Source organism: Artibeus jamaicensis, unplaced genomic scaffold (assembly GCF_021234435.1).
Source record: "Artibeus jamaicensis isolate MK-2021 breed Jamaican fruit bat unplaced genomic scaffold, CSHL_Jam_final contig_387, whole genome shotgun sequence".
Classification (NCBI taxonomy): domain Eukaryota; kingdom Metazoa; phylum Chordata; class Mammalia; order Chiroptera; family Phyllostomidae; genus Artibeus; species Artibeus jamaicensis.
In genome coordinates, this window is record NW_026521812.1 from 38,404,707 (window position 1) to 38,430,837 (window position 26,131).

Sequence of the window (26,131 nt, forward strand, 5' to 3'; positions counted from 1 at the left end):
AATATTGAGGAGTCATATGTATAAAAAAGCAAGATTATCATTTTTACCATTTATGCAATTTATTTATATGAGTTAAAAACTGGTCTGAGTGACTACAGAGTCCTATTTATTACATAAATTCTGATACTTAACATCTTTTATAACAATAAAACAATGCAATAGCTCTCCTAACTCATTGGATACTACACAAGGTAGAATGTACAGTATATTTACAATAAATACATTTAAAACATAAAGTGAAGCCCTGGCTGGCTGGTGTGGCTCAGTAAATTGAGCACCAGACTGAGAAGCAGAGGATCACTGGTTCAATTCCCAGTTGGGGCACATGCCCGAGTTGAAGGCCAGGTCCCCAGTAAGGGGGCAAGTGAGAGGCAACCACACATTGATGTTTCTCATCCTCTCTTTCTCCCTCTTTTCCCCTCTCTCTAAAAACAAATAAATAAAATATTTTTTAAAAAACCATAAAGTGTAAACCAGAAGACAATCTGAAAATTAAATTTGCAGTCTCCAAGGTAGAATATACTGAACTAAGTCACTGGGTGCCCCTTAATGAGTTTTTCCATAGCTACGTACCTCCAATATTATTTTCTTCCCACTTTTTTGGAGCTTAAGGAGGGCAGGGAGAGACACGGCAGTTGGGAGGTGGAGTCCCACACACAGAGACCTTTGTTCCCTATCTGCCCCACCGGGGACTCTAAGATAGTCTACTCTGGGCCCTTCCGCTTCTTGAGGGTCCTGGAGTTTGCAGGATGCAGGTGAACGGCAGGAGGCTCTGAGGGAAGAGGACCGTCCAGGCTTATCCCAAGTTTGAGTGGAAAGGGCGTCTGGAGGTTGACGAGGGAAGGAAACACCGGAGAACTACCTGAAAGAGGCCAAGACGCTCAAGGAAAGGAGCTTATTATGGGGTGGGCAGAGCTCTATAAACAGTACTTTCTTGTAGTGCTAACTAACCATTTTGGGGTTAAGGAAACATTTGAGAATCTGATGAGAGCTATGGAATGTTTCCTCTGAAATATATATATGAGCATTCGCTTAAATACTTACACCTAAATTCGGGGACCTATTAGAGCACCTGCAGCCCACCACTGAAACCCAAACTAAGAATTCCTAGGGGGGAAGGGAGGGAGCAAAGAAGGAAAAAAAGAGAAAAAATTCATAGACACAGACGACAGTGTGGTGACTGTGGGGGGGGGAGGAAGTGGAAGAGGGTATAGGGGAGATAAATGGTGATAGAAAAAGTAAAAAATATATAAATTAAAGGAATTTTTCTCACCTACTAAGAAGATGAAAAAAAAGAATTCCAATTTTTAGTTGGAGATTTAATAGCTACACCTCAGGTTGTTATAGGAACCCACTAATAAATAATGCAGATACTTCCCTACACAAGGGATGATAGAGCTACTTTTTCCATCTCTTCTCCTGTGACTAGGGATGAGGAGTAGGAGGGAAAGAGAGGTACTAATATCACTCCTCGGCTTTCCTGGACATCTTGCACTGACCTTAAACTCTGTGCCTTCATCCAGTCTAGCAGTGGGGCACCATCAATGGATTTTCTTTAACTTTTTTAAAGTTTGTTTTATATTAGTATTAATCTCATAGAGAAGATGCCAAAATTTAGTACACGAACCACAAAGACATTGTGCTAAGTGAAATAAGCCAGTCACAAAAGGATCACTATTGTGTGATCCACTTATAGGAGGTATTTAGTCATCAAACTGACAAAGTAGAATAGTGGTTCCCAGGGGCTGGGGCGGGGCATGGTTTGGGGGTTACTCTTCAGTGGGTGTAAAAAGTTGCGGAGATGGATGGTGCTGGTGGTCCCACAACAATGTGAATGTAAGTAATGCCACTGACCTGCATACAGAAAAATGATTAAAGTGGTAGATTTTGATGTATACATCTTATCGCAATGAAAAATAATACAGAGACCCTGGCTATGTAGCCCAGCTGGTTAGAGCGTTGTCCCAATAAGCCAAGGTCTCAAGGCCAGGGCACATACAAGAATCAACCAATGAATGCATCAGTAAGTGGAACAACAAATCAACGTTTCTCTTTTTCTCTAAAATCAATAAATAAAAATTTTTAAAGTAGTACAGACAGTTCCCATGTTCCCTGTCTCCCAATGATAATATCTTACATAACCACAGTATAATTATCAAAACAAGGAAATGGGCTTGGTACAGTAACTAAACTATAGACCTTATTTGGATTTTACTTTTTCCATGTGCTCACTGTATGTGTGTGTGTGTGTGTTAGTTCTCTGTATTTTATCACATATATAGATTTGTGTAACCACCACCACCACATCAGTGCACAGAACTGTTTCAAACCCCCATTTCAAAGATTAGGAAACTGAGGCATAAATTTTTACAACCAAATTGTCAAAAAGTTTTACAGCCAATAGGTGGCAGAGCCAGGCATCAAACCCAGTAAGATCAGCTCTGAAGCCCATGCCTCTTAACAAAAGGTGGCTAAAAGTACTTACAGAACCTATCTGGGATACTCGAATGTATCCAATGTACCACTCAAGAAGCCTGCTCTCTGGTCCTTGGATATTTTATACTACGTATGGCCTAAAATAAAATAGAATACAGTGCATCACAGCATTCTACCTAAATTAGGTCAAATTCAGAATTTCATTCTGGAACTTATAGTTTGTTCACTTAGCATTTTCTAGCTAAAAAACAAATTGTTTTGCCCTGACTGGTATGGCTAAGTGGACTGAGTGCTGGACTGCGGCAAACCGAAACGTCACGGGTTCGATTTCCAGTCAGGGTACATGCCTGGGTTGCAGGCCAGGTCCCCAGTGGGGGGGAAACAATGGATGGACCTCTTGCACATCAATATTTCTATTCCTCTCTCTCTCTCCCCCTCTTTCTAAAAATAAGTAAAATCTTTTTTTAAAAATATTTTTTTACTCATTTTCCTGCCATCACTTTCCCCCTACTCTCACCTCCCTAAAAATAAATTCAAATACTGGCATGAGACATGTTATCCCTGACAAAGAAAAAAATACAACTTTTGGTTTTGTGAAAAATCTGTACTGAAACTTTCCAAGTTTATTGCTCACGATTTGTTTTATTTTTAGCCTTCATAATAAATTCAAGTCACCGTCATAGAAATATGATAACAAAGGTCACCTCGTGTCACTAAATTTTTACCTCTCATAAGCAGATATTTTAGCAATATCTCCTAAATAATCTCACTATGGGAACAAAGTATTTTTTAAAATACATTTGACTAAGATTAAATTTTCTTGTGTAATTTCAAAAGCTCTTTACCTGATTTATTATTCAGATTATAAAGTTGATATCAGTTCATTGCAAGAAGCCTATAAAATCTCCACTACGGTGCAGAGAAGCGAAGGCCCTAATAGTCCCAAACGCAACACCCAGCAGCAATTTCCTCGTGTATCAGGTTCTCCTGGGACTTTCCTGGAGTTAGACTACAATGCGGAGATTTTTTTAAACTGAAAACTCTAGTTCACTGAAGAGCATAAATTTTCTGACACTGGAATCCAGTTATAGAATAAAATGGTACTTTGGGTTTATATTCTGAAGTGCGAATGCACATCCACATGGTCTTAAAGGACACTCACTGCACAGTGAGCTACTGATGTTCACACCACGAGGAAATCATCGGATCACACACATCAGCTCAACGCTCTCACCAGCTCCTGCTGGCCCAACAAGCCATCGGGTTGATGGGGGTACTTCTCCCCAGGACCGTGGAAGAACGAAAGTATCGCCTGTACACTGTATGTATAATTTTACAAAACTGTACACTTTTAAAAGAAGTATTTTGGTCTGGTCCCCTTATTTAGTAAAAACTGAGGCTCTGAGAAATCGTCTAGAACTCCACGCTGAGGTGGTGGCCAGGACTAGGCCGAGTGTCCCAGCGTCCACCCAGGGCCTCCTGTCCTGCGCAGGCCCAAATCTCCCTCTGGCTGGTCCAGCCTGCCCGGGTCACGGACAGCAGGGTTCCGACAGCCAATGTGGACAAGGTCACGCCCTCAAGACAACTAAGTTCTTTAATACATCTTTTATCTCCAGCCTATCTGTAAGGAAAATCAACCTTATTCTTTTTTGTTTCTATTCATTTTAGAAACATTTCTCAAAGCACGTGCCTTTACAAAACAAACGCAAACACAACAAGGTCTCCTGTTTGGCTATTAAACTTGTGTACTTCAAGTTACTCTACTCTGGGTTACTATGTGCAAATCTCCACTAAGTTCTCTTTTTTTTTTACTGCCACGGACAGAAAGATTTCCTACAACCTCCATTCTTGAACCGAGGACAAATCAGTGATGCAGAAACTAAGTTAAGTCCATTCAGCTGCCAATCAACTCCTAAATTTAAATTAAATGTTTTGATCCTTACACATGCTTTCCTAATTTTATATGAAATTACTGAGTCAAGCATTTCCCAGAGTACTTTGTGTCTAAACGATCAGATTCTAACAGGTAAATGGATGTTCAAACTTTGTCAATTTTTTAGGTAAAAGGGTAGCAGACAAAAAGGGGGAAATAATTCATTCTAACCCACATTTTATTATCTCCAATGTAATTTTCTGCTTTTTACCCTAAACCCATAAGATGTTGAAAATTAGATATAATCAGTCTAAACAACAGAAAGATTTGAAATTCTTATTTTTTAAAAGATTTTATTTATTTCTCTTTAGAGGGGAAGGGAAGGAGAGAGGGAGAGAAATATCAATGTATGGTTGCCTTTCATGTGTCCCCTGCTGGGAACTGGCCTGCAACCTACCCAGGCATGTGCTCTGAATGGGAATCGAACAGCGATACTCTGGTTCGCAGGCCTGCGCTCAATCCACTGAAATTCTTATTTTTTTTTAAAAGAGCAATATATTAAATAAAAATAATGCTGATAATTTATCTTCGCGCATCAAATGGGAAAAAAAAGAAACAATTTGTCAACACAAATCACATAGTTTCTCTGTCCCACACAAATATTCAATTTTCATAGTGGAAAACAAACCAACATTAGGAACTAAAACAAACAGATAAAATTGTATCCACCCATATTTATTTCAACTTGGAAGCAACACCTGTGGTTCTGTACAGGTTTCCCAAACATCAATGACAGAAGAAAGCCACAACAGAAAGCAACAACTACACCAGGGGAACGTCAGGACTGAGTGGATTCTCACAAATTGTTCATGTATCACTAGGTCCTAGCTTGGGCTTGGGGTCCGGACAAAGGGAGGAAAGGTACATATCTCCTAACAGGCACCATGACAGCCATCTGCAACATTGTTATTCAAGTTGGCCTTTCCTTGGAGGATTAACAAGTACTTACTATTGACAAGAAATATCATGTGATACTCTGCTGTTTAACAGAACTGTTTCATCGGCAAAGATTATCCGCCTCTCTATGCTGTAAGAATATGCACATATTAGATCCTACTCAAAACACATTCAGGCCTGTAACCCATGTCCAAACTTCCCAGGACAGAAAACAAGTGCCTTCCTCCTGAAATCAGGCCGCAGGACAGGCCTTCTCCGCCACCAGTTGTGGCCTCCCCCCAAACCAGCGTGCCTATCGGCGAGTGAAAGTGAGCACTGCAACAATGGTGTGAAAAGTCAGCCAAAAAGCCACAGCGCTACATCCGAGTTTGCTGTTTGAAAAATGAGAAATCATTTTATAATGTGAACTACTTCATAGCACTGGCCCTTCTTAAATAGGTACAATGATGTATACCTAATACTGGACATTTATTTAGTGCTATTTAACAATCATAAAAAAGCTACCATTTCTTGAAATTGAGACTGTTATGGTGCAGGCCCTTTACAGATACTTTTATGTGCATTATCTAATTTATTCCTCTTAACCACCCGACAGGGAGGCTTTAGCCATTCCATTTTCCATCGGTGAGAAAACCAAGACTTGGCACATGCCACACAGAGGTTTACCCTGGGGCTACTGCAAGCAGCCCTTTTCCGTAACACCTGCTCTCTCCCCAGAAGGGGGTTTCACCTTAGACCAACAATCCCCAAACCGTACACCAGTTCTCCACAAGCCCCAACAATGTTTTAGGCTCTTAAAACATTTCAAGAGAAACATACATAGTACACTTAACACGGTGGGCACTGCTGAACTTAAAGACAGGAAGGAGTTCACAGTCTCCACATTAGATCCCACGACACTCCCATCAACGGCATCGTATTTTCACAAAGTTTAGGTTTTCCGTGGTTGCTGTAGTAAAAAGCAAGCGCTGCAGAAAAATGAACGTGGGCCAGGAAATGAGAGCGGTGGTATCCGATCTGGTCCCAAGATTTGAGAAACAGTGCAGACACTCATATCCTGTTGGTAATTGTGGTTATTTAAGAATGAGATTAAAAATATTTTTCATTCAGTTGTGTGTATTATTTTTTCAAACACCTTCGACATTGTTTGGACACAAATACTTATTACGTGGTTTGAACCTAACTACTACTTATACTAAGGCATGAAAACACTACTGAGATACTATGGGCACCATGAACCAAACTTAGGAATCTCTGCTTCAACTTAAAACAAAGTCCATAATACAAGCATCATAATCAGAAAAAGAAGAATTTAGGTTAAGACCATTTTTAAAGTTCACTCTCAATTGGCTTAATCTTTCCAATCCCATACAGTGTCCCCTGGATAATTTGTATTTTTTTAAAAACTTCTAAAACACATGCACAAAAATTACTGTTTTTTCTAATTCTTAGGTACTCAAGCAAAGCTTTTAAAATTATAGCCTCCAAGCTACGTTGGAGCGACGGGCCTCCTCTCTGCAGACAGAACACACCCACCTGTGCCAAGGAATGGGGGGGGGGGGCTTGGGAGAGAGACTGCCCTGTCAGCTTTTTTGTGGTTTGCATCTTACTCTTAATGTATTGCTTTTAAGTTCTATAAGACTGCTCCAGGTTATTGTGTAAATTCTTGTTTGGAGACTTCCCTCCCCCAGTTTTTTTGCATGTCGACGGATGGTGGTTAGAACAAATTCAACAGAAACCCCCACTTTCAGGTGTTTCAAATTTGGGGTGCTGTGAAGAAGCAAACTTGACTGAGTGCAAACAACTCAACTGTGATACAGCACAGCTGTGAGCTCAATCGTGCTCTTTCAATTATACAATGAACTGCTGTGGAACAGCACAGCTGTGAGTTGGGCCTGGGGTGAGGCCCCTCTCTCTGGCTAGACGGCTCTGCCCTGCTATGCTGAGATGTCTTCCATGTTTCCACTTCAGCTTCAGCTCAATTAAAGGGCAGTCTTCACTCTTAAATGGAAAGGGATAGTGCGCACTGAGCCAGAGGGGAGCCAACTTATAGAGAAATAAGTCCCCTCCCTGGTAATCTGACTAAGCCATCCTCATGCCGTGCAGGAGGCAAGCAGTTTAGTATAGGCTTCTCCCTCCGGTGTGGCTTTATGTGAGAACCACTGTTTAAGAATGGCTGCTAGGTTCTGTTTTTAACATTTGAGACCAGTTAGCTTCCAGAAGTCCTTGGTAGTTATCTTCTTTCTTGGGGTCAACACGCATCAGATATTAAATGTAAAAAGCAAGGAGAAAGTTTACACAAATCCAGACTAGTGGTTCCTTCGGGGGAGAAGTGAGTGGATATATTGGGGAGGGGTGAAGGGGGCTCCAAGGACCTGGAGATGCTCCAGTTCTGCAGGTGGGTGATGGGTACTTGGGTGTGTGTTCTGCTCTCATTCTCTAAGTTGCACCTCTAAGTTTTATACCTTCTGAATGTACAAGCCTGTCCTGAAAAAGTCTAGCCATTGTTAGTACAATGAGAATGGTTTGTGTGACATCAACGTAACCTGGACTGCCAAGGAGAGTGGACTGGAATGCACACGCGTGAACAATGATGACTTCACTGTACTAGTCAGTGGGGGCCGTAGACACAGTTGAGTGAGCATGTGTACTTACGTGGCTGTCACATTGTAAATGACTGAGTACTGCAATGAATCTGCATCAAATGTTGCATTAAGTTTGAACATTCCTCTGTGAAACTATTCAGATGATTCAGAAGGCACAGCTATGGGTAACTGGTGATTGGCAGCTTCATCACAACAATGTGCCCGCTCATGTATCATGCCTCATGCAGAGATTTTTGGTGAAACATCAAATCACCCAGGTGACTCAGCTCCACTACAGCCCAGATTTGGTGCCCTGCAACTTCTGGCTTTTCCCAAAACTAAAATCACCTTTCAAAGGGAAGAGATTTCAGAACATCAGTGAGATTCAGGAAAATATGACAGGGCAGCTGATGCAGACTGGAACTATGTGAAGATCCAAGGTACCTGCTTTGAAGGGGACTGAGGCGCCACTGTCCTCTGTACAATGTTTCTTGTATTTTGTAACATCTTCAGCAAGTGTCTCTATTTTTTATATTACATGGCTGGATACGTTCTGGACAGACCTTGGATATTTCACAGTGGCAGCACCAGAATTCCCATCCAGGAGGGCCTTGGAAGTTGGAGTGTGTCTTACCTCTAAACTAAGTTTACTCAAAACCCATCTGCCTTTACTTGAGTATATGCTTATCTGGACAGGCTCTGGAGAGGTTGATGAGTTTAAGTGGAAAGCTGTGGTTACTTTTGGGTGCCACCAACCACAAACAAAGGAGTTAACAAATTTGCATTTCTTTATCACTCTTGATTTATATTTCTCAAACAATATGCAACTAGCTTTTTTGGTCTCTTTCATTCCTCTTCAACTTCTACTCTCCTTCCCACTTAAGACCCTGAGGATAGAAAACTCTTCTGATTTTCATTTATAGCCTTACTTAACAAAAAAAAGGACAACTCCTGCTAAAAATGATAGAAGCTAAACATGTATAGTTGTACCTCGTAAGGGTAAGAAAAATAGGTTGCTACTGCTCCTAAAGCTGGGAGACCTCCCCTCAGGGGCAATCAGTACAGTGTGGGACTATGGTGGACCCAGGTGTGTCTGTCTGCATTGCCCAAGTTCTTCCCACGAACATTACCTAAACAAGAATGAGTTATCACCATCCAACTGATTCAAAGAAAGGAGACCTAACATCCAAGAGCACTATGCAAGCATTTTACTTGCATCATTTCATTTCCACAACAATACTACCAGGTTACACACAATACACCCAATGTACAGTTCTGAAACCTAAGGTTCAAATAAGCGGGTTTTCCAAAGTCACAGAGAGAACAAGTGGCCGCATCACGACTCTATCTCGTGCCCCAAAGCGGATCTCTTAAGCACTACTTGAATCCCCTCACTGAGCCTCAGGGAACAGGTCCCTGACCAGCTTTATTAAAGGAAGCCCCTCTCCTTCCCCTTCCCCTCCCACCCCGCAATCTACCGGAAGCACCACTGAAATCCCCAAAACATGAATTGGTACGCCTGCATCTAAACTCAAGCCAAACAACGTGATAATTTCCTCGGCCGGGAGATGCCACTTGCTAACTCTACAAAGTTGAATTACAGCCAGAGCGGGTCTTTCTGGGACAGGAGAGCAGCCCCCACCCTCCCGCGCCCACACCCCTTGGTGAAAGACGGGGAGGTAGAATGCCGGTGCGTCCGAGTGGAGCCCGGTCACCCAGAGGCCGTCCCCAAGGCCCGGGGACAGCAGTGAGCGCCAGGCGACGAGAGGTGACCCTCCTTTGCGCCTGCAAACAGCATCTGGGAGCAACGCCCGGCGACCCCCGCAACTCCACCTCCACCACCACTTTCTTCAAACTCTTTGAACTCATTGGAGGGAAAGGAGGGGGACGAGCAAAGACGAGAAAGTTCTCTGCCCCGCCCCCTCCCCCCAGTTCTATATTCTAGGGAGGTAGGGAGGTAAACTGAAGCAAAGCGATAAGGGGTGGTGCCCCAGGAAGACCCCTCCGGCCCTGGCCTTTCCAGAGGCCGCAGGAAAGACGCAAGGCGCTCCGAGTCTAATCCCCAAGCAGAAAGCGATCTGGCGCAGCGCTCCCAGCCCCGACCTCATCCTCCCCGATCAGAGGTCCCCGGGAGTGGGGGGCGCTGGCTCTCAGAACGCACTGTACCTTTTTCTCCCGCGTTGGACGTCCCCGCTGCAGGAACGGATGCCGAGGACAGGGCTGGGGTGAAGGGAGAAGATGGGGATGGGCTCCCGCTGGCTCCCGTGGCCCCTGGGCCTCGGGCCGCCCAGCGCCGCTGCCTCCAGCCGCTGCTCTCCAGGCTGCACTCCCCACTCGCTCAAGTTACCTGTGGCCGAGCCTGCCGCCCGCCCGCTGGGCCCTCCACCCCGCCTCACCACGCCAAGCCGCAGCTCCTAAACTGGGGCCGCAGCGCCCCGCAGCGGCCGGTGGGGCACAGTGGGGGCCGGGGCGGTGGGGTCCCGAGGCCCTGGTCGGCAGCCCACTCCAACCTGGGGCCCCTGCCCCTTTCGCACTGGCCGCCAGCTGCCCGGAGAGGTCACCTTTGCAGAGTGGGAGGAAGGGGGGCTGCGGTGGGGCGGGCTCTTCCGGGCGGGGGTTGCCAGGAGGTTTATTAGAGGGAAAGGGGAATTGGGAGGAAAAACCATCCCTCAGCCCCTGACCCAGTAGATGTTTTAATGTACCCGTTGCTCACTTAACTGTGGGTGCTCAATGGAAGTGAGCAGCAATGCTGAATGATCCAGAGAACTGAAGAGAGAAGAAGACAACTGTATACCAAACAATTCGATGGAACCATGCATATGAAACCAGCAAAATCTTTGGGCCTTCCTGACTCCTACATACAAAGTGCACCTGACAAACCATCAACTCCTTCTCTTTTTGTCTGTTTTCCAGTTACTTCTTCAGTATCTAGAAGAGTTCCTGAACACAGTGAGCACTCAATAAATTCTTATTGAGTGAATATATGAATGAATGGGACCTCATTCAGCCTTTTTCAAGAAGCAGGGCTGGTTATCTGCCCTGCAAACAGAGCTGGCTCCCTAGAGTGGAGTTTCAGTTTTATCTGAGGTTTGGGGCAAGCTCATTTCGAACCTTATTTTTCTTATCCCCTCTGAAATAGGCCTGGTTTTCAGGGGGGAAGAAACATGATGATCTCCTCCTTTTTCTTAAGATGTTTGTCTCCCTCTCCTTCAGGGAGCATTAGGCAGAGGAAATTTAATAATAATAATCATCATCATCATAATAAAAAGCCCCTACATGTCATACCAGGGAAGGTTAAGTGCCTCCGAACTCCCCTCCCACCCTCTGGTCAGAGCTGCGGTTTTCCTTGGAAGAGTGCGAACCTCTCCTCTGAGTGTCCTCAGATTTGTTTCCCCATCCCTGTCACACCCCCATCTAGAGCTATTAGGAAAAGACATTCCATCCCCCCCCCTTGCCTATTAGTACCTCTGAATCTCTCTGCAGCCAGAAACCCCAAAGTCAAGACATGGGTGACCTTTCAGTCAGATCATTTCTTGTTCTCCCTTTTCCATATTAGAGAGTCTTTCTAGCCAGTCCCCTAAATAAACTTTCAAAGATCCAGAGTTCTCTATTCCTGTGGGAGGCTTTTATAACATCATCATAAAGTCGCAATGAGATGGAGTTTTAAGTTACATTTATGGGCAGTCGGAGCAATCACTCATTAATTCCGCTGAAAGGAACAGAATGCAGAAGCCAGCTTGTAAGATATGTGAGTGCTCCTGGGAGCAGACTGGTCTGCATTTGTTCCCAGACTTTGATGAATGAGGATTCCTGGCAGGGGGACCTCGTGAGTGCCAAAGCAAGCAGTGCATGAGAGCTGCTTGGAGATCTTGCTTACTTATCTCCAAGTGGGCACACAGTTTCTGGGCAACTAATGAAAGGAGACTCCTAAACCTCCCTGTACTGAGAAGGGGTCCCCGCCTGCCGCTCCCTCTGCTCAGCTCAATGGCAGGCAGCCTGATAAATCCACTTCACCAGCCTCTCCTTTGGCCTCATGAGAAAGAAATCTGCTTTGCCAATAACTTTAACTGCTCTGAGAGAATGTGATCTCCTCCAATTTCCAGCAACATTTCTTTAGTAAGTTGACTGTACTAGCTCTCTTTCACATTGGTAGCTTCTGATAGTCCTTCAGCCCCCCATTCTTACTTCTATCCCTGGCACTCCCTAACACTGCCCTTGCTAAGGTTTCCACTCAAGAAATCTTCCACACACCCTTCCATGACCATATTCTCCTCCTCTGGGGGAAACCACCATCCTGAAATTTGTGGTAATAATTTTATCATGGATAAATTTAGTATCCTTAAATATGGCATGGTTGAGTTTTGCCTAGTTTTGAACCTTTTGTACATGGAATCATTCTATGTGACTCTGAAGTGACTTGCCTTTTTCACTCAGCATTCTGTTTCTGAGATTCAGCTTTTCAATTTCTCTGCTATACAATATTTCATTGTGGGAAGATGCCACAATTTTTCTAGTCTACTTTTGGACATTAGTTTGGCTCCAGTTTTTTGGAAAAAAATCCCCCCCCCCAAATTTTGTTATTGCAAAAATGTTGCTATGGACATTCTTAAATATTTCTCCTGGTGCATGTGTGCAAGAGTTTTTACGAATATATATGTACAAGAGAAGTTGTTGGGTCTCAAGGTATGCATGTGTTCAAATTTTCCTAAAAGGCAAATTGTTTTCTGAGCTGGTTACCCCACTGTGCACCCCATCAGCAGGGCAGGCAAGGCCCCGTGCTCCACGTCTCCACCAGTGGTCAGGTTTTCCTCTATGTGGGGATGTGAGATCGTTTCACGTTGTGGCTGTGATTTGTCTTTCCCCACTCACCAGTGTGATCAAGCATTTTTAACATTCAACAACTATTCTTATTTTCTTTGTTACCCTGTTTTGTGTGTTTTGAGAAATCTCTTTCGACCCTGAGGATGTAAAAATATTTTTCTTTTTTTTTAATATATATATTTCATGTTTTTTTATAAGATTTTTATTTATCTTTAGAAGGGAAGGTAAGGAGAGAGGGAGAGAAATATCAATGTATGGTTGCCTCTTGTGTGTCCTCTGATGAGAGCTGGCCTGCAACCCAGGCATGTGCCCTGACTGGGAATCGAACCACATTGTTTGGTTCGCAGGCTTGCACTCAATCCACTGAGCTACACCAGCCAGGGCTAAAAATATTTTTCAATATTCTTTTCTAAAAGTTTAAAAGTTTTGCCTTTCACATGTAAGTCTACACTGCATCTGAATGGTGTTTCTCTCCTCGTTTGCAATGCCAGAACTACTGCATGCGCATGTGGGTTTGTTTAGGTTCTCTGTTTTGTCCCATTCGCCTGTCCCTGAGCTAGTACCATACTGTCTGAAAATCTGTGCTTTCATATTAAATCTTCTGATCATGAAAGTCCTACCCTTACTTACTTCTTTTTCATCTTCATAAGGAGCTCAATCATTTTTAGCCCTCTGCCACTCCATAGACAGCTCAGAATTAGTTGGTCAGGTCCCATGAAAATTTGGTGGTTTTGCTTTGGAACTGATTGCAGTGGATCTATGTGGTAGACTCATTATTCATTGACAACTTTTTTTCCCCTTCCCACCTTTGCCATCTTTTCCTGTAGTGTGCAGACTTCTCTGCCCCACTGCTTTGGCACTGTGAGGCTTGCCTTGACCACGGTGGAACAGAAGCTCTAAATATGTTGTGTGCTTTAGTGCTTCTTCCAACTGGCTTGAGCTCGTCCCTTCTTCCACAAGAATAGCATGGCCAAAAAATGGCTGCTTCTTTAGCTGGGATCCCAGAATGAGAAGACAGGTGAAATTATTCAGAGCCCAGTATACGTGGAATGATTTGAAGCACATGTGGATACATTTGGAGGTTTCTCTTCAGTTTATTCCCCTTTGTTAAGAACTGTCTCCCACTCATGAGAGTAGACCTCTTTAGCCACCAACTGCACCCCCCAGCCATAATGAGTTAGACCATTAATTCAGCATATTTGGGGGGATTTGACCATTATCAAGCTATAATATTAGGTAATATAAGATATGGCTCATCTCTTCGCGCAACCGCATTGAAAGTACAACTAAAAATATACAACAACCATCACTCAGGAACATCAGAAATTGAGTTGTATGGAAGTCTGACAACTACCGAATTAAAGAAATCATATCCATCCAGACTGGTAGGAGGGTCATGGACTCAGAATGAGTTGGCCTCACACCCACCTGGATCAAAATTCAGGAAGGATATCTCAGGAGGAAAGAGTCCCAGACTCATACCAGGCCCCCCAGTCCAGAATTCCAGGGCTAGGAAGATAAGTCCCCACCACTTCTGGCCACAAAAACCAGTGGAGATTGAATCAGTGGAGCAGGCTGCTGGAGCAGTAGGCAGCTCCTCTTAGCCCACATATGGACTCACCTACTCAGACTCGCTCCCTCTGAGCTCCGGCACCACAGTGGCAGCTTGAAGGGCGTCAGTGGCATACAGAGAGAGACTGAAGTGTCTGACATCAGGGTGAGCAAAGGCCATTGTCCCTTTGTTGAGCTCTATCCCCACAGAGCCCCTAGGCTGGTGCCTCATCTGAGATTCCATCAGTCTGGCTAACACTGTGTGACTCACCCTTGGAGTTCCCCAGGGCTACCCCACCCATTTTAGCCCACCCAAACTTCTTTTCCATTACTATATCTGGTCTTGGCTCCTAAATCCTACCAAACAAGCAACAGCTGGCTTCTGTGAGCCCTAGCTGCAGCCAGATTAGAATTACAGCTTAGTTTCACCTGGGAATCTCCAAACCCAGCACAAGCAGCAGCCATCTCAAGTTGTTTTACAGTTCATGCAGGGTGCCCTGGATAAAACACAGGCAGGGGCTGACCTTTGCCTGCACTACATGGGGAACCCCAGGGCCAGTGCACCTAGTGGACAGCTACAGACCACTTCAGAGCACCATCACCCTGCCCCTGCACAGCTGAGCCTCCACGGAGGGTGGAGTTTGGTGGTCAGTGGTTATAGCCAGTCCTTGCATCCGAGTGACCTGGGTAAAATGGAGATCCCTCCCATTGATCTGCCAACAGTAACCAAGGCTCAACTATAAGAGGAGGGTATACTCAGCCCACACAAAGGGTGCATGTCGAGTACCCAGCTTGAGTGATAAGGGAGGCTGTTTCACTGGAGCCTACAGGACACCTGCTACATTAGGCCACACTACCAAGACACAGAGTCAAAGCAGCTCTACCTAATACATAGAAACAAACACAGGGAGGCTACCAAAACGAGGAGACAGGAACATGGCCCACATGAAAGAACAGATCAAAACTCCAGAAAAAGAGCTAAGCAAAGTGCAGATAAGCAATCTATCAAATGCAGAGTTCAAAACACTGTTTATGGGACTTCCGCCAAGATGGAGGCATAGGTGGAGAGGCCATGCTTTCTCACACAACCAAGTTTAGAGACAACTAAATATTAGCAACAGAAAACACAGCCAGAACACAGAAAATTGAACTTTTCGGAAGTCTGATAACAACAAATTCTTCAGCCTGACCGGTAAGAGGGGCGAAACCAGCAGCTGTCGGAGTGGGGTTGCACAGAAGAACTCAGTCAGACGGACTCCGGCGCGCAGAACCCAGGCGCAGGGTTGGACCTAGTGAGCAACCCAGTGAGCGACCGCGGGGAAACAGCGAGGGAGCAGGGCTACGGGTTGACTGTGGTCGCACTTTCGTGCACATATAGACAAACGAGGGAGTGGGCAGTGGGCGGTGAGACTACAGGACTGAGCAGGCCCCACGGCTAGCGACAGCAGAGGATACCGCCATTTCCCCGCTCTAACCCTGCCTCCACATACAGCGTCATAACCCAGCGACCTGAGTGGCCCCACCCTGGTGAACCACCTAAGGCTCTGCTCCTCACCCAGCAGCTCAAAACAGCAGAGGGGGTCGCCATTTCCCTGCTCTGACCACACCCCCACATATAGCGTCACAACCCAGCGACCTGAGAGTCCAAGGCTTCGCTACTCATACTTAATGGGAGAGAACAGACCAAAAATGGCTCAAGAAGATCTCAAAGCCCCAGAGCCTATAAATCTAAGCGATGAAGAAATAGCAAAACTCTCAGATGCACAGTTTAAAACACTGGTGATCAGGATCCTCACAGAACTGGTTGATTATAGCCACAAATTAGACAAACATATGAAGGCGAAACTAATTGAAATGAATGGAATTGCACAGGAAACCAATAGAGATGAAACGGAAACTGGGACTCAAATCAATGGAGTGGACCAGAAGAAAGCCAATAATGGCCAAACAGAAAAGAGTGAAGAAGCAAGAATTCAAAAAAATGAGGAGAGTCTTAGGAACTTCCAGGACATCTTTAAACACTCCAACATCCGAATTATAGGGGTACCAGAAGGGGGAAAGGAACAGCCACCAGTGGAAAACTTATTTGAACAAATAATAAAGGAGAATTTCCCCAATCTGGCAAAGGAAATAGACTTCCAGGAAATCTAGGAAGCTCAGAGTCCCAAAGAAGTTGAACCCAAGAACAAACACACCAAGGCACATAATAATTACATTAGCCAAGATTAAAATGAAGGAGAGAATCCTAGAAGCAGCAAGAGATAAGGGGACAGTCACCTACAAAGGAGTTCCTATCAGACTGTCAGCGGATTTCTCAAAAGAGACCTTACAGGCAAGAAGGGGCTGGAAAGAAGTATTCCAAGTCATGAAATCCAGAGACCTACAACCAAGATTACTCTATCCAGCAAAACTTTCATTTAGAATTGAAGGACAGATAAAGTGCTTCTCAGATAAGATCAAATTCAAGGAGTTCATCATCACCAAGCCCTTATTATATGAAATGTTAAAGGGACTTATCTAAGAAAAAGAAGTTAAAAAAAACATGAACAGTGAAAGGACAGCAAACTCACAGTTACTAACAACCACACCTAAAACAAAAGCAAACTAAAAGGACAGCTAGATCAGGAGTGGAAACATAGAAATGAAGATCTCAAGGAGGGTTAGCAATAGGGGGAGGGGGAGGAGGAGAAGGGGAGAGAAGGTACAGAAAATAAGTAGCATAGACAGTAGATAGAAAATAGATGGGGGGGCAAGAATAGTATGGGAAATATAGAATCTAAAGAACTGGAGACACATGGTCATAAACTAAAGGGGGGTAATGGTGGGGACGGGGGGGTAGGATGGAGGGGAATGAAGGAGGGAATAGAACAACTTTAATGGTATAATCAATAAAAAAGTAAATTTAAAAAAACACTGTTTATAAGGATGCTGGAGGAACTTAGTGAAGATTTCAGCAGAATAAAAAAAAATTCAGTCAGAAACGAAGGATACACTGATGGAAATAAAGAACAATTCATAGGGAAAGAATAGTAGAGTGGGTGAAGCCAAGAATAACATCAATGATTTGGAACATAAAGAAGCAAAAAACAACCATGATGAGCAATAAGAAGAAAAAAAGATCCCAAAATGAGGATGGTATAAGCAGCATCTGGAACAATTTTAAGAGGTCCAACATTCTCCTCATAGGGGTACCAGAAGGAGAAGAGAAAGAGCAAGAAATTGGAGATCTATCTGCAAAAAGTAGTGGAAGAAAATGTCCCTAATTTGGTGAAGGAAATACACATTCAAGTCCAGGAAGTATAAAGTCCCAATTATGATGGATGCAAAAAGGCCCACTGCAAGACACATCATTATTAAAATGCCAAAGGTTAAATATAAACACTCTTAAGAGCAAGAGAAAAGAAGTTAGTTGCTGGAAGGTTGCCAGATGGGAAGGGGGAGGGGAGGAATGGGTGAACAGGTGAGAGGATTAAGAAGTACAAATAGGGAGTTACAGAATAGATTTGGGGATGTAAAGTACAGTAGAGGAAATGGAGTAGCTGAAGAACTTATATGTATGACCCATGGACATGAACAATGGTGGGGAGATTGCCTGAGGGAGTGGGGCCTGCTGGGTGGAGGGGGCAAAGGGAGAAGAATCAGGACAACTGTAATAACATAATCAATAAAATATAATATGCCTTGGATGGTGTGGCTCTGTGGATTGAGCGCCGGACTGCTAACCAGAAGGTCACTGGTTTGATTCCCAGTCAGGGCACTGTGTTGTGGGCCCGGTCCCCAGTAGGGAGCACGTGAAAGGCACCCACACAGTGATGTTTCTCTTCTTCTCTTTCCTCTCCCCTTACCTCTTGTCTAAAAATAAACAAGTAAATCTCTTTTAAAAAGTAAAAAAATAGCTCATACTGTGCTTATTGTTTTAAATTATCTTTACATAGTTTAATGGATTTACTTTTCCTACAACCCCTTTAAGGTATGTAACATTATCACCAGTTTAGAGGTGAGAAAATTGAGGCACTGAGAGGTTGGTAACTTGGTCCAGATCACACAGCTAGTTAGTTAGTTGTGGTGCTTGGTTTGAACCTATGAAGCCTAGTTCATGAGCCCGGTCCCCACTATCACTGGGACAAGGTGGGTGGGACAGCCATCTCCTGCCATCTGTTTGAAAAGCACAGAAAGCCAGTTTTCATGAAGAGAGAAGAATGAAATGAAAAGTATTGAGAGAAGCAAAAACAAGTTCCCTGTTATTCTGGAACAAACTTTGCCAGGTTTATCCATCTATCAATCCATCCATCCATCCCCTCTCCTTCCCTCCATCATTCCTTCCCTTCACTCATAAAAGATATATATTGTTTTAGTTAGGATATGTTGTATCGCAAAGTTCAGAACACCCTGCCTTCAGTGGCTTAAGTAGAACTTCCCAATTGATTTGCCCCCACCACTTCCATGCCAGAAATCGGTTACAAATATGTCCAAGTAATTGATGCCCTCAGCGTTTGGGGCAGTCAGGCAAAGCCTAAGGTGGCCAAAGTCTCTGACAGTCACCTCTGCCTTCAGACGGCTTGTCCATCTATGTCAGCGTGGCACACGACTCCTTTCCTATGTACGCCATGACAGAACAGGATGGGGAGGCACCGGTGTAAGGAATGGACTTCTAATTTCCTCATGAAATAAAAAGTCTGGAAGTAGGCATTTTCAGGTTTGAGTACAACAGTTCTGCAAGGTAATCCAGGGCCTGTCCCTCTTTGTATTCTGCCAGTTGTATGGCAGGCTTTTGGCCTTAGGCCTGTTACTTCAGGACTGCAAGACGGCTTTTTTACTTCCAGGGACCATGTGTTCAAAGTGGCAAATGGTGGTATCAGGAGGCTCTTCTGATTCATTGGCCTCTTTTATCAGGAAACAAACGTTTCCCCAGAAGTTCCCCAGTAGGATTCCTCCTTACATCTTACTGACCAGACATAAAGGAGTCTCAAAGTCTGAGTATCTGACTTTTCCCATTTCTAGTTTGAGAAGCAGGCGAGGGAGAAGTGTTTGCAAATGGCTGGTAAGTAGCTGCCTGACTGTGCCTGCCACTCTTGTTGAGAATGTTAAGTGAGCGATGTGTATAAACGATGGTTCCTGGATTTCATTCTAGTAAATTTTTAATACAGTAATTTTGTTCTGGAGAATCTGCTTTCTTGTATCATTTAATGTATAAGTTGGTATAACTCTCCCAGACAAAGTAGGGGTTGCCAAGTCCAAAGTGGTCTATCTACAGACATGTAGAACTTAAATTTTTAAAAAAATTTATTGATTCTTTTAGGGAGACAAAGGAAGGGGGAGAAAAAGAGAGAGAAACATTGTTTAGTTATTTATGCATTCATTGGTTGCTTCTTGGATGTGCCCCGATTGGGGATAGAACCGGAAACCTTGGCACATGAGGATGATGCTACAACCAATGGAGCCACCTGGCCAGGGCAGATTCTTTTTTTTTTTTACTTTATTTTTATTGTAGACACCATTAAAAATGTCCTTCTTCCCCTACCCTGCTTTGCCCATCTCCACCCAGTCCCCAGCCCATTATCAAGAATTTTCTGCTCTCATTCAAGTCACCGTTTACATTATGTCTGAAGCTTATCCTTTAAAGTCCATATACATAAAAGGTTAATTTTTAATAGAAGTTCATATGTAGCAATTCCATCCCAGTAGTCTGGAACTTTTCTCAGATAATTAAAATGTCATCCTTAGTTCATTTGTGGCTTGTGATTGGGAAAAATTATTATGTGGCAATATGTAGTAACTAGAATGTTAGAAATCAAGGACCTTGATTCACTTCCCACCCCAATCCTATTTCAATAAATGGCATTACCACAAATCTGGTTGCTCAAACCAAATGCCTGGAGTAAGTCCTTCCCCTGACCATCCGTGTTAAATAGCTATCAATGAAACCTATCTATCCTACCTCCCAAACCTGTACCGAATCTACCCACTCCTCTCCTTGTCCAGTCTCTTCACTCATTTCTCTCTCGGACTAGGACAATGACCTCCTAACTGTTATTTTCTGTTTCCACCTTAAATCTACAATCCATTTTCCTCTCATTGGCCAGAGTATGTGCATCAGTTACCTACTGCTGTGTAAAAAACACCCCAGACCTTAAGAGCTTTAAAAAACAGACATTTTATTAGCTCACGACTCTTTGGGCTGGCTCAGCAGGAACCGCAAGTCTGTGTTCCTCGTGGTGTGGGCTGCACTGGCCTCATATGGCTGCAATTTGAGCCGAAGAACCCAAGATGGTGTCACTCACATGTCTGCCCCTCAGCTGGGATGACTCACATGCTGGGATCTTTTTCCTCTTGGGCTCCGCATCCTCAGTGCCTCTCTGTCCATGGGGGTCTCTCCAGCAGGGTAGCCCAGTCTTCTTTCTATGGGGGCTCAAGGCTCCAGAAAGTAAGAAAGAAAATAGCAAGGCTTTTTATGGTCCAAACTCAGAAGTTGTGCAATGTCACTGTCACTTCTGCCACATTCTATTGATTTAAAATGTCACAGGGCCTGCCATATTCAAAGGGGGGGAATAGAATGGAGAAGTGGCAAAGCCACATTTGCAAAAGGGCACGTGGGGTGTTGGGAGCAATGTACCAGAGTGAGCGTTCAGAAAAGCAAACCAGACTTAAAAAAAATACTGATTGACTTTTTTTTGAGGGGGGGAGAGATTTGTTGTTCCACTTATTCATGAATTCATGATTGCTTCTTGTATGTGCCCTGACTGGGGATGGAACCTGAAACCTTGGTACATCAGGGTGATGCTCCAACCAGTGGAGCCATCCGGCCACAGCTAGTAAACCACACATTTCACCTGCCTTTTTAAAACTTTTCAAGGCTTTCAGTGGCAGTTGGAATAAAATCCAAAATGCTTATCCTGGCTGAAAAGACTCCCTGTCTCCCGTGCCTACCGACCTCCCCTCTCTCATCACACTGACCATTTTGTTCCCCCAACAGCACTCCTTTCCCCTCCCCCGGGGCTTTTCCGACTGCTGAGACACTCTCCATCCTGACTCCCACTTTGCGCTCACCTCCTCATGGTCAACTCAGACGTCACCTGTTTAGAGAGGCCTTCTCTGGCTGCTCCATCTACACCAGGCTCTTCTCCCCCCAGGTATGCTTTCTCCTCTCTCTGTTTGTTTCCCAAAAGCCCGGCCCTGAAAATCAAATTGTCTTCATGTTTTTTTTTAAATGTTTGCCCCTGGCTGGTATGGCCCAGTGGGTTGAATGCCAGCCTGTGAGCGGAAAGGTTGCTGGGTTTGATTCCTGGTCAGCACATGTCTGGGTTTTGGGTTAGGCCTCCAGTTGGGGGGATCTCTCACACATCAGTGTTTCTCTCCCTATCTTCCCCTCTCTCTAAAAAATAAATAAAATATTTTTTAAAAATGTTATTTGATTAAAAAAATGAAGTAACAAGTATAAGTCTCTATAATGGCAACAAACATGTTTGCACACCACAAAGCAGAGGGCTTCCACGTGGACAGTGGTGGGGGCATTGCCTGAGGGGGGTGCTGGCTGGAGGGGGGACGAAGGGGGGAAGCAGGACCACCCTGATAGCACAGACCGTAGGTCAGAGCAGGGAGGGCAACTCACTTCTCACCAGATATTCTTTTATGCTGTTTGATTATTTTCTCATATGCATGTTTTTAAAATGTCAAAACACTATTTTAATAAAATCTCTTTAATGATGGATTGCTTCCGTGGAAGTGATTTAATGATTTTTAATGACTTTATCAGGTCTTGGGAGAACTGGAGGCTGTGAGCTGCTCTCTGGAGAAATTTGGCTGGCTTCCCTGGATCAGCAGGAGTCCAGAAAGATTCTATAGAAGGCTCTTTCCTTTGTTTGCATCAAGCAAAATTAATAGCTTCAGATATATATTTAAAAAGAAAGCCTGAAAGGCTTTCAAAATGAGAATCCCAGGAACCAGACAGCAATGCCATCAGACCTCGAAATACCCTCATATGCAGGATGCAGACTGTATTTAATTGCTTGCCCTGTTCAGGACTGTAGTTATTTTGCCTAAATTGTACAGATTTCTTTTAAAAAGCTCTCATGTTCTTTGTCACAAGACATCTAATTGCTAATAGCAAAATAATAAGGGCAGTTCACTAAAAGAAGGGCACAAACTTCTGACCTTTAAAATTCAAATTTTAAAGCAAAATTACACTTACAAGTATTGTACTTTAGCTTAGCATATAGGGTGCTAAATCGCTTGATATTTGTGTTCCTAATAAGGCAAATAATGTCAACCAATGATTGTCTATGTGTGTTTTCCTTCTTTGCCTGGGAGATTGGGAACACACTGTTCACTTCCTTTCCCCCCTTTTCAGTTTAATAGCTGTCATTTAACTGACTTCAGCCTCGGGCCATTAAATAGGAATAACGTCTAGTATCTGACCAATTTATTTTCACCATCGACTCCATATGGTACCTTGCTCAAATTGCTTCACTCAGTTTTCTTCTGCAAAGTAAAGACAATAATATTACTTACTTAGTGGGATATTTTGAAGCTTATATTATTTGGGAACAAGGCCTTATTCATAGAAAATCTTGGTAAATATTAGTTGGTTAAATTTTAATGGGCAATAGATGAAGCTCATCTTTCATGATGCCACAAAATATTTCTAAAAATTAAAAAAAAATTTTTAGAACGGGGAGTTGGTAAAGAATAAAATAAGCATCTAATAATCACATTGCAGTTCCTCCGAGCTGGCCACATACTATCTTTCATTCATTCCATAAACATTTATTAGACTCCTGCCATGTACGTAGATGGCGCCCTGCCATGGTCACACACATCAGCAGTAGCTGTGGGTAGCACGTGGACAGATCCTTACATTCTTGAGACTGCTCTCTCTGGGAGACATCACAGACACGGCCTGAGCTCCAGACCAGGGAGTGGCCAATGCCACAGCCAATTTACCAAGTAGATTCCACACCCAGTTTCCCAAAGGCTCACAATGTTTAGTGTTTTTCTATTTTTATTTAAATTTTAAAAGAATCCACAGACACAGCTTTTTGAATTTAAGAATTTCTATTTCTTTTTAAAAAAATATGTTTATTGATTTTACTAAGAGACATTGATTGGTTGCTTCCCATATGTACCCTGACTGGGGATCAAACCTGCAACTTAGGTATATGCTCTCTGACTGGGAATTGAACTCCTAACCTTTTGGTATAGAGCATGACACCCCAACCACTGAGCCACACTGGCCAGGGCTAAGAACTTCTATTTCTAAGATACTTTTTTTTCAATATTTTATTTATTTATCTTTAGAGAGGAAGGGAAGGAGAGAAATATCAATGTATGGTTGCCTCTCGTGAGTCCCCTGCTGGGAACTGGCCTGCAACCCAGGCATGTGCCCTGACTGGGAATCGAACTGCGATCCTGTGGTTCACAGGCCCGCGTTCAATCCACTGAGCTACACCAGCCAGGGCTATTTCTAAGATACTTTAATATTTTATTTATTTATTTGCAGAGAGGGGAAGGGAAGGAGAAAGAAAGGGAAACAAACATCAATTTGTGATTGCCTCTCATGTGCCCCCAACTGGGACCTGGTTTGCAACCCAGGCGTGTGCCTCAGTTGGGAATCAAACTGGCGACCCTTTTGGTTCATAGGCCATCACTCAATCCACTGAGCCATACCAGCCATAGCTGGGTATGTTTAAAAATATCTTAGAAATAGCCCTGGCTGGTGTGACTCAGTGGATTGAGCACTGGCCTGTGAACCCAAGGGTTGCCAGTTTGATTCCCAGTTGGGGCACATGCCTGGGTTGCAGGCCAGGTCCCCAGTTGGGGGCAAGCTTGGGGCAAACTTGGGGGCAAGCCTGGGGCATTTGAAAGGCAACCAGGCAACTGACTGATATATCTCCCATACATGGATGTTGCTCTCCCTCTCTTTCTCTTTCCCTTCCCCCTCTCTAAAAATAGGTAAATAAAATCTTAAAAAAAAAAGAAAATTAAAAAAATATTCCTTATTTGAAAACTGACAGCATCGAACTGATAATAGCAAAAGGAAAGCAGTAGAGTTTCTTCCCATTCCGTTCGCTCAAATTTTTTCGTACATTTCTGAAATGACAGTGAATTAGAAACTCAAACCTGTCTATGACTCTTTTATCTGCCTTGAGGTGGAACATTATTGTGGACTTGACTTTTATTCATTTTTTTGGATTTGTTCCCTTATTTTCTCAAGAATGGCCTAATTCTCAAGTATTTTAGGGCGTGCTCTAATCTGTTGCTGGTGTTTCCCCCTAAGATCTCCCTTCTTGGGGAAAGCAGAGGATCATCAGATATTTCGACTCTTTCTGGGTCTCAGGCACAGTGGGGCTTTTGACTTCAGAACTGTCGTATTCTGAACCCCTGGGGCCTATACACTTGGCAACCAGCCTGTGATGCCTTGATGGTCTGGGCTGACCTTGGACGGGCTTTTCAGACCCCATAAGTAGCCCTCTGTAGTTTAAATCAGGTCAGCTAAAAAACCTTGCACCAGGGTGGCGGGTTTGATCTGGGATTACCAAATCTTTGAATCCAATCTGGGAGAGCCCTTCTTCCTGGAGAGTTTCTTTAATGGAGCAGATGAAAATGGACTAGGAAAATGACTCCTGGAGTAAGTTCCTCGTGTAGGAGCAAATAAAGTCCCTTATGCTGGTTGGTTACCTTGTTTGCCCCCCCCCACCCACTTACCCCTTGGACCCACTTTCTGCCCTCCCTGCCCAATTCCTGGACTAGGTGCCAGGGTCTCTTGACCTCTGGCTTCCAGGTGGGTTTGGCCAGTGGGAGGTACTTCCAGGAGAATGAAGGGTAGGAGGAAGGAGACGTCAAGGTATGCCTACCCACTGCTGCCTTCTCTACACAGGTGGTCCTGGCAGTGGCTGCTTCCTCATCAGCTGCAGCCCCTATATCATGCCCCCTCTGCAGACTCTGGCCCTTCCTTAGTCCTACTAGTGTAGGCATGGTGACCTCTTCCCACTGTTGCTAACTCCTGGTTGATTTCTGAACTCTGCCCACACCCAAGTAAATCACCTCTTCTTTTAAAGCCTTTTAAGTCAAAAATCTTTGCATGTGGCCTCTATTTTCCTCCAGGGAAGGACCTTGAGTGATATAGTCATACCAAGTCATACTACCTCCACGTGGCAAATCTGAAGACCTTTCCAGTTAAAAGTGGCCGCCTCCTAGAAGGTATCTATAACCACTTCAACACCCACAACTAATACAAAATCCAGAACATGAGTCATAATTTGCTAGGCTCTTCCATGGCAGGAACACTGTTCTGAGCATCTGGGGATCTCCCCTCCTTTTCCCCTTATTCCCCCCTCCACCCTCGCACATAGTAGGTGCTACAGAGGCAGCACCCTTGGGCCGCAAGAGCCTCAGCCTCAGCTCCCTTCTTCTTCTCCTCCCCCACACCACCTGCTGGGCTGCTGGCACCTGTAGGATCTGTATCACCATGCTGGCCAGCTGGTTTATTTCTTATTGTTCTTGACACAGGAAGTTCATCCACGTGATTTTTTGCAGTATCCAAAAAGGGTGGGTACATTGTGTCCCGTGATGGAAAGCTTGTGGAGGAATGCAGGTTTTAGTTTCACCCCCCACATTGCTCCTATTGCTATGTGAGAATTGCCCCCCTCATGCAGACACTGGCTCCCCAACTCTGCACAAAACCCTTGAAACATTTAATTTTGAAGTGTGGGATTACAGTCTTCCATACAGTGAGACAGAAGGTGACCATGGGTAGCCTCCGAGTGTGTTATATACCTTAGACCTTTTCCAAAACACTGCAGAGGAATGTCAGTCTAGGCAGTCACGAGGCATGTTATTTTTTTTAGAAACATTGACACCTGGAGAGGCCTGATGTTTTCATATTCTTGGTGGGAAGCACTTTGAACCATAA

General features: G+C 44.1%; 1 protein-coding gene across 3 annotated transcripts in view; it reads right to left on the reverse strand.

The window, feature by feature from the left end:
* Nucleotides 1-10,381, reverse strand: part of ANKRD6 (ankyrin repeat domain 6) — a 176,989-nt gene extending 166,608 nt beyond the window's left edge. For 2 of the 3 annotated variants that reach the window (XM_037131244.2, XM_037131242.2), the window contains exon 1: nucleotides 10,018-10,341. The gene's annotated coding sequence lies outside the window, so the exon portion shown is untranslated. Of the gene's footprint in view, nucleotides 1-10,017; nucleotides 10,342-10,361 lie in introns of those variants that run through there. The other variant, XM_037131243.2, reaches the window with a different exon arrangement.
* Nucleotides 10,382-26,131: the final 15,750 nt, after the last annotated feature.